Source organism: Neophocaena asiaeorientalis, unplaced genomic scaffold (assembly GCF_003031525.2).
Source record: "Neophocaena asiaeorientalis asiaeorientalis breed wild unplaced genomic scaffold, Neophocaena_asiaeorientalis_V1.1 scaffold118, whole genome shotgun sequence".
Classification (NCBI taxonomy): domain Eukaryota; kingdom Metazoa; phylum Chordata; class Mammalia; order Artiodactyla; family Phocoenidae; genus Neophocaena; species Neophocaena asiaeorientalis.
In genome coordinates this window covers 10,745,116-10,757,085 of record NW_020175528.1, presented here as the reverse complement: position 1 = coordinate 10,757,085, position 11,970 = coordinate 10,745,116, and the positions used below count along the sequence as shown (strand labels likewise).

Here is an 11,970-nt window from a genome sequence, read left to right as displayed (position 1 = left end):
AACAGGTTTCCCAAGTTATTGATCACCAGTATAAACACATATTAATTTGTCTTTAATACACTGAATAATACCATGAAAGATCTGTCTTTTATAAAAGATATTCTGGTTCCTTTTTATCCAAAATTTAATTAGCAGGAAGGTTTGTAAATGCATATTTTCTGATTAGTAATAGGGAGTTCCCTTCCCACCCCCCAAAAAACCCTAAACACTGGGTCTGATTTAAGAGGGCCCAACGTGAGGCTTGATGCCTTCCTCCTCCTTAAACAGCCCTCTGGCCCTGTGGGTTCCAGCCCTCTGTGTTCCCTTCTGGTGAATCACCATCTGATTCCTGCAGGTTCAGGAAATGTTCTTCCCCAGTCTACAAATCTCACCTACTCTCAGGTGTGAGTCATTTCTATTAGCAAGAGAGCAAGTTGCTCCAGTTGTTTCTGAGCAGGAGAGTTTGAAAGGGTGCCCCAAAGAACAATCTCAAGGTGGGTAGGGGAGCACCTACCTTCTCCGGCAGGGGAAAAAAAAAAGATTATTTTTTACGCTTTAACAAAAAAACAACTTCCCTGCCAACCTTAGTTTCAAGGTTTATTCTTAATCAGAGTTGAGAAGCCTGTTTCGACTTGAAGACACCCGTATCAGGTGAATGGAGAGCCAGCTACCGCAATGAAAGGTAAATGAAGTTGTCTTTTTTTTTAAATTTTCTTAAAAGCCACGGTTGGTAGGACGCAGCCCTGATTAAGAGTATAATTATACCTCTGCTTAAACCTGAGGTCTGAAGAAAAAGTGGGGGTTAGAATGCTAAGTGGATGAGATCCACAAGCTCTCTTTGGGAGGAACCACTTTCTGAAACGAGAGTCATCGTACTTCATGGAACTTCACGGTTTCCAGCTCAGGGAGGCAGGTAACGCAAACCGTGCACTGTGCCTTCAAACGTGGAAACGGTATTTTGGAAATCACTTCTACTAAGTGGATTTTTAAATCACATTTGCTTTATTAGTTGAGTAAAATCCAATGTCCCTTATAGTTGTTTCCCAAGACCCCAAACTGAAATTCGTTTCATTCACTTTTCTTTTAAAAAGAGATCAAAAGAGAAAAAGATGATTTTCTCTCCTAACTGCCTCATTTTGATAAAAGAATCTCAATCGTTTCGTTGTAACACAAAGAACAGGGCAATCCTCTTTCTGATTCCTTAAGAGATCATGTTAAAACATGTCAGGAAAGTCGCTGAGAAAACTGCCTAACTAGTGACGAACGGCTTAGGAACAGCTTAGGTCTGGTTCACATTCAAAGTCGCGGGGAAGCTTTTACTTCATTGAGGGAATCAAGAAGCCAGCAAGGAGATCTGAACTCTTCTAAGTTATAATAAGGATTTTGAAAGATAGGTGAGCCTAACGTAGGGTGACTTTTCGATTTACTAGGTTAAGATTTATCTGCTACGGAATTTTCTATCGTATTCTCAAAGTGAATCTGCTTTCAAGTTAGGTATATTACCATTTTTTAACAAGGACTTTCTTTCATAATTCTGATTAGAGACTCCGATTTACTAGCAAAATGAACAACAAAAACTTGGGTTCCATATTGCCAAACAGAGCCAGACACTTTTCATTTTATACTATTATCTTATTTATACTGTATTGTTATTTCTGCCAGTTCAAGGTTAACACTCTTTTCCTCCTTGAAGCTAAGGGATCAAGGGGACGTGTTATTTTAGTCCTTCAGCAAAATCCCATCCTAAGACTACTGTTTCCAACACCTATTCAGAAAGTGTTCCAGGTATATGTGGGTTAAGAAGAAGGGGCTGGGGGAGCAGTTAAGATTGCTGAGTACCATATACTTAAGGAAGGAGCCTAGAAAAGAAAAAGTGATTAGTCAGAAAATCCTAACTATTCCATGAAGAGACCCAGGCAAAAATTTCCTGGCTTAGAGACAGAATGTTGGGAGGGCTTATTATACTCCGGGATATGAGTGGGAGATGAAAAACTAAATTAGAATGGATGTTTTTATTTAGGTTAGTGGTATCTGTGCCCCCCTTCAGAGTCTGTCTACTTTCCTTCCTTCCTTGATATCTCAGGGTTTCACTTCCTTTAAGAACAAAAAATGTCACCCATAGCCCTGTCCTCTGAAAAAATGCCACAGAAACTTAAGACGGAAGAGACACGGATGGCCATTTGTTCTCTGTACTCCTATAAGCAGAGGAAAAACTAGGAAAACCCATGAAACGCCCTCAGAGCCCAATAAAAGGAATGGTGGTGAAGGCAGGATAGAAGGGAGGTGAAATTTAGGCGAAATCACCTGGGAGCATCCCACAGTCTCCAGGGGGCTGCTGTGTGCACAGGATGGGACAGGACTTTGGTTTAGAGCAGAAAGGCCAGCCGGGGTGTGGGTGTTGACAATGTCAAAAGTTACGTCCGACTTGAGCCTCTTAACTTCCTCAGGAGCTCACTGATGCCTCTCACAGTAAAATGAGGGGATTAGATCAGATGGTTGATTGAGGCCCCTTGTATGGCTAGATTCCCATGATCCAGGTGATGTGCTGAGACACTAGGGTTGGCTAACAAGAACCCAAGGCTTGAACCACATGCAGATGCCGGAGAGGACACTGTAGAGTCAGCGATGAGGAAGAAGACTGGTCCTCCCCTTTTCTGTCCCAGCCAGCTATGTGATGTTAATCAAATCGCAACCTCTTTAGAGGCCCCAGATTCTTCCTCTGCAAGGCAGAGATGAAGACAGTCTGCTCCTGCTTCCTCGGGTGGGAAGTTCTGCATTAGTACAAGTGGAAGGGCCAACTGCAGTTCCTAGAGCTGTTGACTATCTGAAGTAGACAGGAGAGAGCAGAGGCAACCCAGACCCTGTGGTTTAAAAGTAGATGAGATGAACCACGTGGAAAACATCACGGTGAACAAGAAACGAGAGGCAAACCTTCTGCTTCGGGCCATTGATTAAAGCCAAGCCCCTATCCAACCTGGCAACAATTTCCAAACTTTCTAACCTCCTCATACACGGGCAGAACAGAACGTTTATTCTTCCTCTTGTGCGTAATTAGCACATCTTAACTCTCATTGACGTTCTTATTATCCAAATGTGAAAAGCCTCACACTAAAAATGCCTTTGAAGGAGAGCGCTGATAAAGTTTCACTTGGTATAAGCCATCACATTAAGTCGTACGTATCAGTGATTCTATAATTTCTCTTATAAGGCAATTTCTAATAATAATTTCCAACAGTTTGGAAGAAGGTAACTCCTTAAATGACTTTTTCTAATGTATTAGATAGAACTCGTACAACACAAACTGTCCTTCTAAACCTTATTATTGAAACAACAATCACTAACGTGCACTGATACCTTAATATATGTCCAAGACTACTTCACATTTTAACATAGATTATTTTCTTAGAAAACCTCACACAACCTGAAGACATATACTGCTGTTACCTCCGTGTTACAGGTGAGCAAACTGAGGCTTAAGTGGTATGCAAGTAAGCAGCAGAGCTCTGACCTTGAACCGTGTCTGCCTGCAGTCAACCATGCTCTCAGTCACTACTTTTTAGCGTTCTAAGCAAACTCAGGATTTGCTATTTGGGACCTCTTTTTTTTTTGGTCAGTAACTTAACAGGTAAAATTGTACCGATTTGTGATTTATTTACTGTACTACTTGACTGAAGTAGATAAGTGGCTGTCTTGGGCACATCATGCCCTACAATCAAGTTGGAGCTACTTGATTACCTAGTCTGCGCAAAGGAGAGACATCAGATTATAATGAACACATGAACCTCCCCCAACCGGGTTGCGCAGAAATAGGAGCAAAAGAGTAGTTAAGAGCCCAGCACTTGGACCGACCTCTGTTCAAATCCAGGTTGTGCCCTCACCAGGTGTGCTAGCCTGGGTGAGCTCCAGCGGCACATGTCTGCTGAAAGGAGCCTCTGCAAGCCTCAGTTTCTTCATTTGAAAAATGGGAGTACTATTCTTACTACCACTCAGGAAGCATCTATATAGTGAGTTTTTCCAAGATGCCAAGCTCCAATAAAAGATCTATAAGGCTTGAATGACATAATACTGTGGTAATACCTCATTCAATGCTCAAATCAATCCTATATGAGTGTTTTACAGAAGAGGAAACTGAAGCAGAGTGGGGTTAGATGACCTGCCTAAGTAAGTGGCAGATCTGCAATTTGATTCCAATGTCTTTTTGATAAACTAAAATTTATCTTAGGGCTTCCCTGGTGGCGCAGTGGTTGAGAGTCTGCCTGCCGATGCAGGGGACACGGGTTCGTGACCCAGTCCGGGAAGATCCCACATGCCGCGGAGCGGCTGGGCCCGTGAGCCATGGCCGCTGGGCCTGCGCATCCGGAGCCTGTGCTCCGCAACGGGAGAGTCCACAACAGTGAGAGGCCCGCGTACCACACATACACACACACACACAAAAATATATATATATATATGTGTGTGTATATATATATATATTTATCTTAATAATTTAGAACAGTTCTAGGCACAAAATAATATTAGTCAGCATTTGCTGAACCCATACGCTTATTAACTTTGTTGTTGTTGTGACTAGCAAGACAGAATGCCTGCGCGTCCGGAGCCTGTGCTCCGCAACGGGAGAGTCCACAACAGTGAGAGGCCCGTGTACCACACATACACACACACACAAAAAAATATATATATATATATGTGTGTGTATATATATATATATTTATCTTAATAATTTAGAACAGTTCTAGGCACAAAATAATATTAGTCAGCATTTGCTGAACCCATACGCTTATTAACTTTGTTGTTGTTGTGACTAGCAAGACAGAAACACAGACTTTTCAGCTACCAGAGGAGGGTTTGCCTGTAGTCTGGACATGCTCTCAGGTTAGAGATATTACTGGCTCTCAAACTGTCTTCTGAAACTCCACTTTTCAAGTCCCTGAGTCTAAAGAGAACCCTTTGCTAAAAATATCAAGATTCTGGCTGCTTCCAAAGTGGAAGCCGGTATAATAGGGGGCTGCAGGAACAAAATATTCTAAGGTCCCTGCACTAAAGGAGCTTATGATCTAGTTGAAGAAAGAAAAATCATAACAGAAAAACACTTGGGCTGTCAGCACTGAGCTGTGTGGCTCTCCGGCTGAGAGCTGACAGAAGAGACCCAAGGAAATAATTCATGGACATGAGTTACCTCAAGATTGCAGGCATTTTAGGGCCTGCCACACTCCTTCTGAGGTGGAAGACCTGCCTGTCCAAACCTGTTCCTCCTCATAACTGCCAAACTCAAAGGTTAGACATGAAACTGAAAACAAATCATCAATGAGCTTCTCAAAGCTCATTGCAAATTAGATAAACTGACTAAAGGACAAGTTGGAAAAGCTGCGAAATTGTTTACTGGTTGTATTTATAAAGAGGCCGGTCCTTCATATCGTGACTGGGTACCCTGCGGCTACTCATGGCTCACAGTAACATGCAAGCCTCAAATAATAACAGCTACATTATTTTTTGGTTGTTTCAACCAAGCATGTTAAAAGTCCTGGAAAATGAAAACTTTAAACAAAGTCTCGCACTGTGTCAAAATTGTCTAGGTACAACCCGTATGATACATAGCAATATGACTAAATAAAGAACAGTGGATGCCGTCAAAAAGGTAACTGCTATATCAGTGTATCAGTGATCAATGTAATTATGATCACTGTTCAAAAAATAGTACGGTTTCATCTCTTCAACATCAATATTCTCTTTTCCCTTTAGCCCGAAACATTCTAATTTCCTGTTGCAAAGACGAAACAAAATGTCTATGTATATTTTGTGGTATGAAAAAAAAGTATCCACACAGTGCCCACAGCCACCAGTACAACAACGAAAAGGGGCAACCGCATGTAGATAGCAGCTCAAAGCTCAGTCGAAGCCATCCTACGGAGGCAGATGGTAGAACATACTTTTACCACATTGCTGTTTCTTCACAATTCATCGAGCAGAATCGCTCTGCCCCCTTCTCCCCAGTATACCTGATTCCAATTACCAAAATTTCCCAAGTGCTAGACATGTTAAGTTAGACCATATGAAAATGCCATCTATAAAAACATTTCCATTTCCGTTCAACCTAATGCATCAGCATCAAGGAAGAAGAAACCTTAGAGCTTTTGAGAAAGTATTCATCCCAAAGTAAATACAATGCCATTAAGTTCTAAAATCCTATAATGAACTCTCTTGTCTTACAAGCTCATCAATTTCAGGTGAAAAGGAAAATATTAAGTGAGGGGGAAATTACTAAAAATGAGGGGCAGGTTTGGAGCTGGCACTGGGTAACAAGGCTCTAGGTCCCCCAGGGTACTGGTAGAAACCCCACGGAGAGACCTGGGGCGGCCCCACCGTGAAGTTAGATGTCACGAACTGTAACCCACAAACCAGCTTTATTTGGTCTGTTTTAATGAAATTAAGCCAGAATTTTTTTAATTTAAATTTTTAAAATTCATGCAATTTTATATAAAAATCCATTTTTTATAGTCCCATGGCAGGTGACCCACACATCTGCATGGCAACAGCCCAGAGCCCGGGAGTGGGGCAACACTCCCCAGTTCACCGCAGCCCCCAGCCTTCCTGATCATTTTTCCTAACACCGAAGCTGTTAGCTGTATTTTATTGGCCTGATGGTGCTGCGATTGTTTCTTCTTACACCTGGCTCACTTTTCTCACTGACATTAGATTTGGGGCTCTATTTGAATTTGCAGTCCGTCGCTTTAGTCCCCTCACTTCACAGTGAGCTGTTTAGAAACATCAGAGGACCAGTGTTGGATCAGCTTTTCTCCTGGTCTTTGGCCATGCCTTACGTGAGATCACCTGCCAATTCCTATTCTCTCTACCCTTCCTGGGTTGTACTGTTTCACTTCGTTCATAAAGAAAAAAAGATAATTAATGCCAGTGAAGTTGACAGCAGGAACTACTTTAAAGAAAATGTTATATATGTATGTATGTGGGTGTGTATGTATTCACACACACACACACACACACACACACACACACACACATTATACAAAATAAATTATGTGTGATGCCAGATCTTTTTGCTACATTGGGGTGGGGGGGGTGGGGGGATTTATTTATTTATAAATTGAAGTACTGTTGATTTACAATGTTTCAGGTGTACAGCAAAGTGATTTTGTTATAGACAGACTTTTTTTCAGATTCTTTTCCGTTATAGGCTATTATAAGATATTGAATATAGTTCCCTGTGCTACACAGTAGGTCCTTGTTGTTTATCTATTTTATATATAGCAGTGTGTATCTGTTAATCCCAAAAATTCCTATTTCTTGTTTTTATGAGAGGAAAAAAATGAGACAGAGTGAGGGTTTGATGCCGATGAAAACTGTACAATATCCACTAGGATTCAAGACCTCACTAAAGAATCTTTACCATTGACAGTAGGGGTTGAAACGGAAGGAAGACTTGTCTCTTTAGTACCTGTCTTACTTCGTTAATTTAAATAAAAAGCATTGCAGTGTCGTTAAACTGTGATGCGAAAAACTAGGGTAGCTAACTTGACACCCAATTCTATTGAGAGTGGCCTTGAGGACACCTACCCACTCATCCACAACCCAGATAACCATAGTGATGACCTCATTAGAATGGTGACCATGGCAACTACCATCATCACCGTGAAGAATAATTACGACCCTTAAGTATAATGCTTAAGCCATGGAATGACCCTTTGAAAACAAAGAACAATATCTCCATAAGCCTGCGAAAAGTACTCTCCTTTCTTAATAGGTTGGTAAAAGGTAATCAAACAACTGAAGACTTTACCTGGGGTCTTAGATTCTGAGAATTTTTTTTAAGGGACCAGAAGCCACTTGAAATGCATTTGGGTTAGAACAGATTCATTCAAAACCACTACTCTGGCTATTGGGACTGTAGCCTCTCTGACCAGCTAACTCTGTATTAATAGTCCAGAATTTCACCGTGTATACATTAGACTTTCCCTAAACAGAACACAAAAATATACATTTCAATTAAGGAAATGATAAAATTTGACTATATGAGTAATAAGATTTTCATCGTTAAGCAGAAAAAATATTTGCCATGAATTACACTGCTGCAGCACTTACAATATAAAATGGACTTGCACATCGTACCTCTCCAGATTCTCACAGCTCCTTTGGGAGCCAGGCCAGGTATTTATTATTTTCCTCATTTCACAGACAGGCAAGCTCCAGCTCCGAGAGCTAAAAGGCTTTGCCCAGGGTCAGAGCCAAAGACTCAGTCAAAAACGTAACACCTGCCGATTGCACTGAGGTCCAGGACACCATCCAGGCTACTTCTGGGGTGCCACTGATCAAGCCAAGTAGCACAGCAGAGAGGCAGCCTGTTCTGGGGCCACAAAAACTGGAGCTCATCTTCTGGCTTTGCTTCTCACTGTCTGTGTGACGTTGAGCAAGTTGTCGAAGTGCGCTGAGGCTCTTCACCTGCACAATGACCAGGTCTGGGGTAAGGTTATAAGGAAGCATTAGACACAAACCTTGCCTTCAAGGGGTTTACAACCCAGTTCACACCACCCTCCCCCTCCCCCCACACATCAATCAGTGAGTGAGTGAGTAACTAAGTAATCAGAGGTCACCTGGAAAAAGAAAAGTTAAATCCAAATGTGAACCAAAACATGCTTAATTGTAAGCTACAGGTGTCAAGCATAACTTGGCAAAGAGAACTTCAGGGTAGTACCTGAAAACCCAGAATGAAGGCTGTGTGCTTTGCATTCCAACACCTTTGGCTCACTGACTCCAAGCCTGCATTAATGAAGTGCCTTATGAATACAGTGACCTAATTCTATCACAGAAAGAAGTCAATATACCCGGTGAGGTAACTTGTTTCTTTCCCAAGGCCTTCAGCAGAGCTATATCTTAGCAGCATTGGAAGACACACACACACACACACACTCCTCTCTCTCATATTCTCTCTCTCTCTCTCTCTCTCCCTCTCTCTCTCTCTCTCTCTCTCTCTCTCAGGCTTAAATTGGGAAAGACTCTTACGTTACAGGTGATTCCAAAATGCAAGAAAGGCTGCACCTTTCACCAGAAGCTTTGCATTAGGTGGGTCTTGTGAACATTACATCTCTCCACTGAACTTTAGGGACTACAGCAGTCTTCCCATATGCTCTACTGGCTTAGTATAGCTTTTCTACAAGAAAGTGACCCCTCTCCACCCTCCCGCCAAAGAAAACCCCTCAGATCTGAAATTCTTGCAGTTCCAGATGTGAGCTTCTTAAGAACACGTTGAAAAGTGGAGGACAAATAAGAGAATTATACTACCACTCTGTCATTTGAGAACCACCGTCACCAAATAATCAGTCCAAAATATCATGAGCAGCAAGCCCTACGGAGCTTGCTCTGGGGAGCAAGCATTTAACTGGCATTTATCTTTCAAATCTTGACCAGAAAGGCAATAACGAGGCCCTGGGAAGCCGGGGAGAATTAAGGATCGCATGGCCTGCTGCGCACGCCTGCCGGCTCTGCCTGCTGAGGAGGGAGTTCCCCAGCCCGGCACAGCAGCTGCCCGCCCGTGTGGAGACCTAGCCCGGGAACGGTGAGAACAAAGCTGTGTGCCCATCGCAGCAGGTCCGGAGCCCCGGGTGCTGATGCTGCACCTTCCCACTGCCCTTCCAGGCTACAGCGGAGGTTTGCGCATCCAGCGCACCTGGGTTCAGTCAAGCCTCTGCTCCACCGTTAATAAACCTTTCCTTCCTTGAGACACAGAATCTCCATTTTTCCAACCATAAAAGCAGTTTAACAATACGACCAGTTAGGATTTTCACTTAAAGGCCTCATTAGAGGGCTGGGCACAGAGAAAAGTTCAACTGTGACAATTAATTAATTCTCGGGTGTGCAGTAGACAACAAGATCTCCTGCCACTATTCTTTCTGGGTTGCTGAGCGGTACCAGGAAAGTCATTTCTTTAAAGAATGCTAAGTGTTGGTCACCGAAGCGAGAAAAATCAGGAGTTGGTAGAGAGGGAGGAAGAAAGGCATGTTTATAGTCAACGTAGAACATGTGATGATCCATATAGGTCCAATGTCGTCATAGAAGAGTAAACGATAAACGCACCAAGAGTTGCGAAATCAAGCGTCTACAGGATCTGGCGAGCAATGCTCCCGAGTGAGGAGGCCCAGGGACGTCAGCAGAGGAGGCCGTGAGCTGGTGACCCAGACAGCATATTCTCCAAAGGGAAGAGTCAGCGAACACTGCTGGACTGTTCACGCTCACTGTGGGCAGATCTTCTTTTCCAAGATAGGATCCAAATCTGCATTCTTAAGTGAAATTTCCTGCTGTTTTCCACATGGTTCAGGCCAAGCCAAACTACATCTCCAGTTTAGAAGATCAGCAGTTACTTCACGAGCTTGACAGGGAAAACAAATCCCACCGCTGCCCTATCCTGGCCCTCCCGTTTCCGGCCCTCCAATATCAACCCCAGAACTGCTCTGCATGTGGACTCCAGGGCAGGATCATGGGAAAAACTGCAGATACGGTTTCAGTCCGATCTGATGGGAATGCTGATCCTACGCATTACTGGCTGTGTGAGTCAGGGCAAGTTAATTAACATGTCTACACCTCAGATCTTCCCAGCTGGGGAAGAAAATGGGAATAAAACACACCTAGGGCACGGGCTGCTATGAGGGTTGCAGGAGAAATCAAGCACCACGTTCAAGGCCTAAGATAAAGGAGACACTGAGGACATGTTCATCCTTTTCTACCATTTCATTTCACTCATTTAAAAAGCCAGCCTAGTGCTTCCCTGGTGGCGCAGTGGTTGGGAGTCCACCTGCCGATGCGGGGGACGCGGGTTCGTGCCCCGGTCCGGGAGGATCCCGCGTGCTGCAGAGCGGCTGGGCCCGTGAGCCATGGCCGCTGAGCCTGCGCGTCCGGAGCCTGTGCTCCGCAACGGGAGAGGCCACAACGGTGAGAGGCCCGCGTACCGCCAAAAAAAAAAAAAAGCCAGCTTACAACTAACAACATCGCAACACAGTTAATAGTCAAAGGATCATATCAATGGTTGGCTGGAGAAAACCTAGAAGGTCTCCTCTCAGCCTCGATGCTATCTAACCTCAGCAATGGCTGTGAAACCCAGGACTGCCACAGACATCACCTTCTTGAGAGGTTTCGTCAGCTCTCAGCTAGGGGAGCAGTAGGTGGCATGACAGGGCTCCTGCCCATCAGTGAGATCCTGGGCCCAAGCGCATGACTACAGCTGAAGCAATGCTCATCCCAGCACCCTGCAGGCGCTGGGACGCGCAGAGTACGCACAGCGGCTCTGCTGTAAACTGCACGGGGGGCCCGGGAGCTTCGGTGCTGCTGTCGAAGAAAGAGCAGGCAGATGAGGCTCAGAGGCAACCGGACGAAGCTCTTGGAGCAAAACGATCAAATGACTCCTCACGGGGCGGCTGAAACTACAAACCACGCAACAGTTCTCAGGTTGTGAGAAATGAGTTTCATTCACCCTGTGTCCAACCCATCAATCACTAACTGCATTCTACTGTGTACCTACAACATGCAACAGGGGCTTGTAAGACTTAGCCCATACCCTGCACAGCTGTGCCAGATGCTTCATAAACATTCTCACTTTAACCTCACCCCATAACGGATACATCATCACAGCCACTGTACACATGAGGAGATTGAGGGTCAGAGAGCTGAAAGGCAGCAGAGCTGGGGTCGGCACCACACCGCCACCATATCGGCCAGGGGTAGGAGCAAGGGTTTGTTTTGGTTTTTTAAGCCAAGTGAGGAAAAATATTTTTAAATGTAAGACATGAAATGAGAAGCTTAGCAGAATCTTCCATCAGCACTATATCTACCTCTACCCCCCACCCTCTCTCTCTTTCTCCCATGGTAAGCATAGTGTTTTGTTCTTTTTTTTTGAAAGAGTTGTCTGAAACCATTCCCTTACTTCCTCACCTCACAAGTATTACCCAACCCTCTGTCATCAGCCCTCTGCTCCACCCCTACTTCCCCACC

General features: G+C 44.0%; 2 protein-coding genes across 5 annotated transcripts in view; one reads left to right on the top strand and one right to left on the bottom strand.

Moving 5' to 3' along the window:
- Positions 1-11,970, bottom strand: part of MED12L (mediator complex subunit 12L) — a 313,136-nt gene that overhangs the window by 106,713 nt on the left and 194,453 nt on the right. The gene's annotated exons all lie outside the window — the stretch shown is intronic.
- The window catches only part of GPR87 (G protein-coupled receptor 87), a 24,738-nt gene continuing 12,794 nt past the window's right edge, over positions 27-11,970 (top strand). The window contains exons 1-2 of one of the 4 annotated variants that reach the window (XM_024769073.1): positions 814-892; positions 9,397-9,544. The gene's annotated coding sequence lies outside the window, so the exon portion shown is untranslated. Of the gene's footprint in view, positions 662-813; positions 893-9,396; positions 9,545-11,970 lie in introns of those variants that run through there. The other 3 variants (XM_024769071.1, XM_024769074.1, XM_024769072.1) reach the window with 3 other exon arrangements.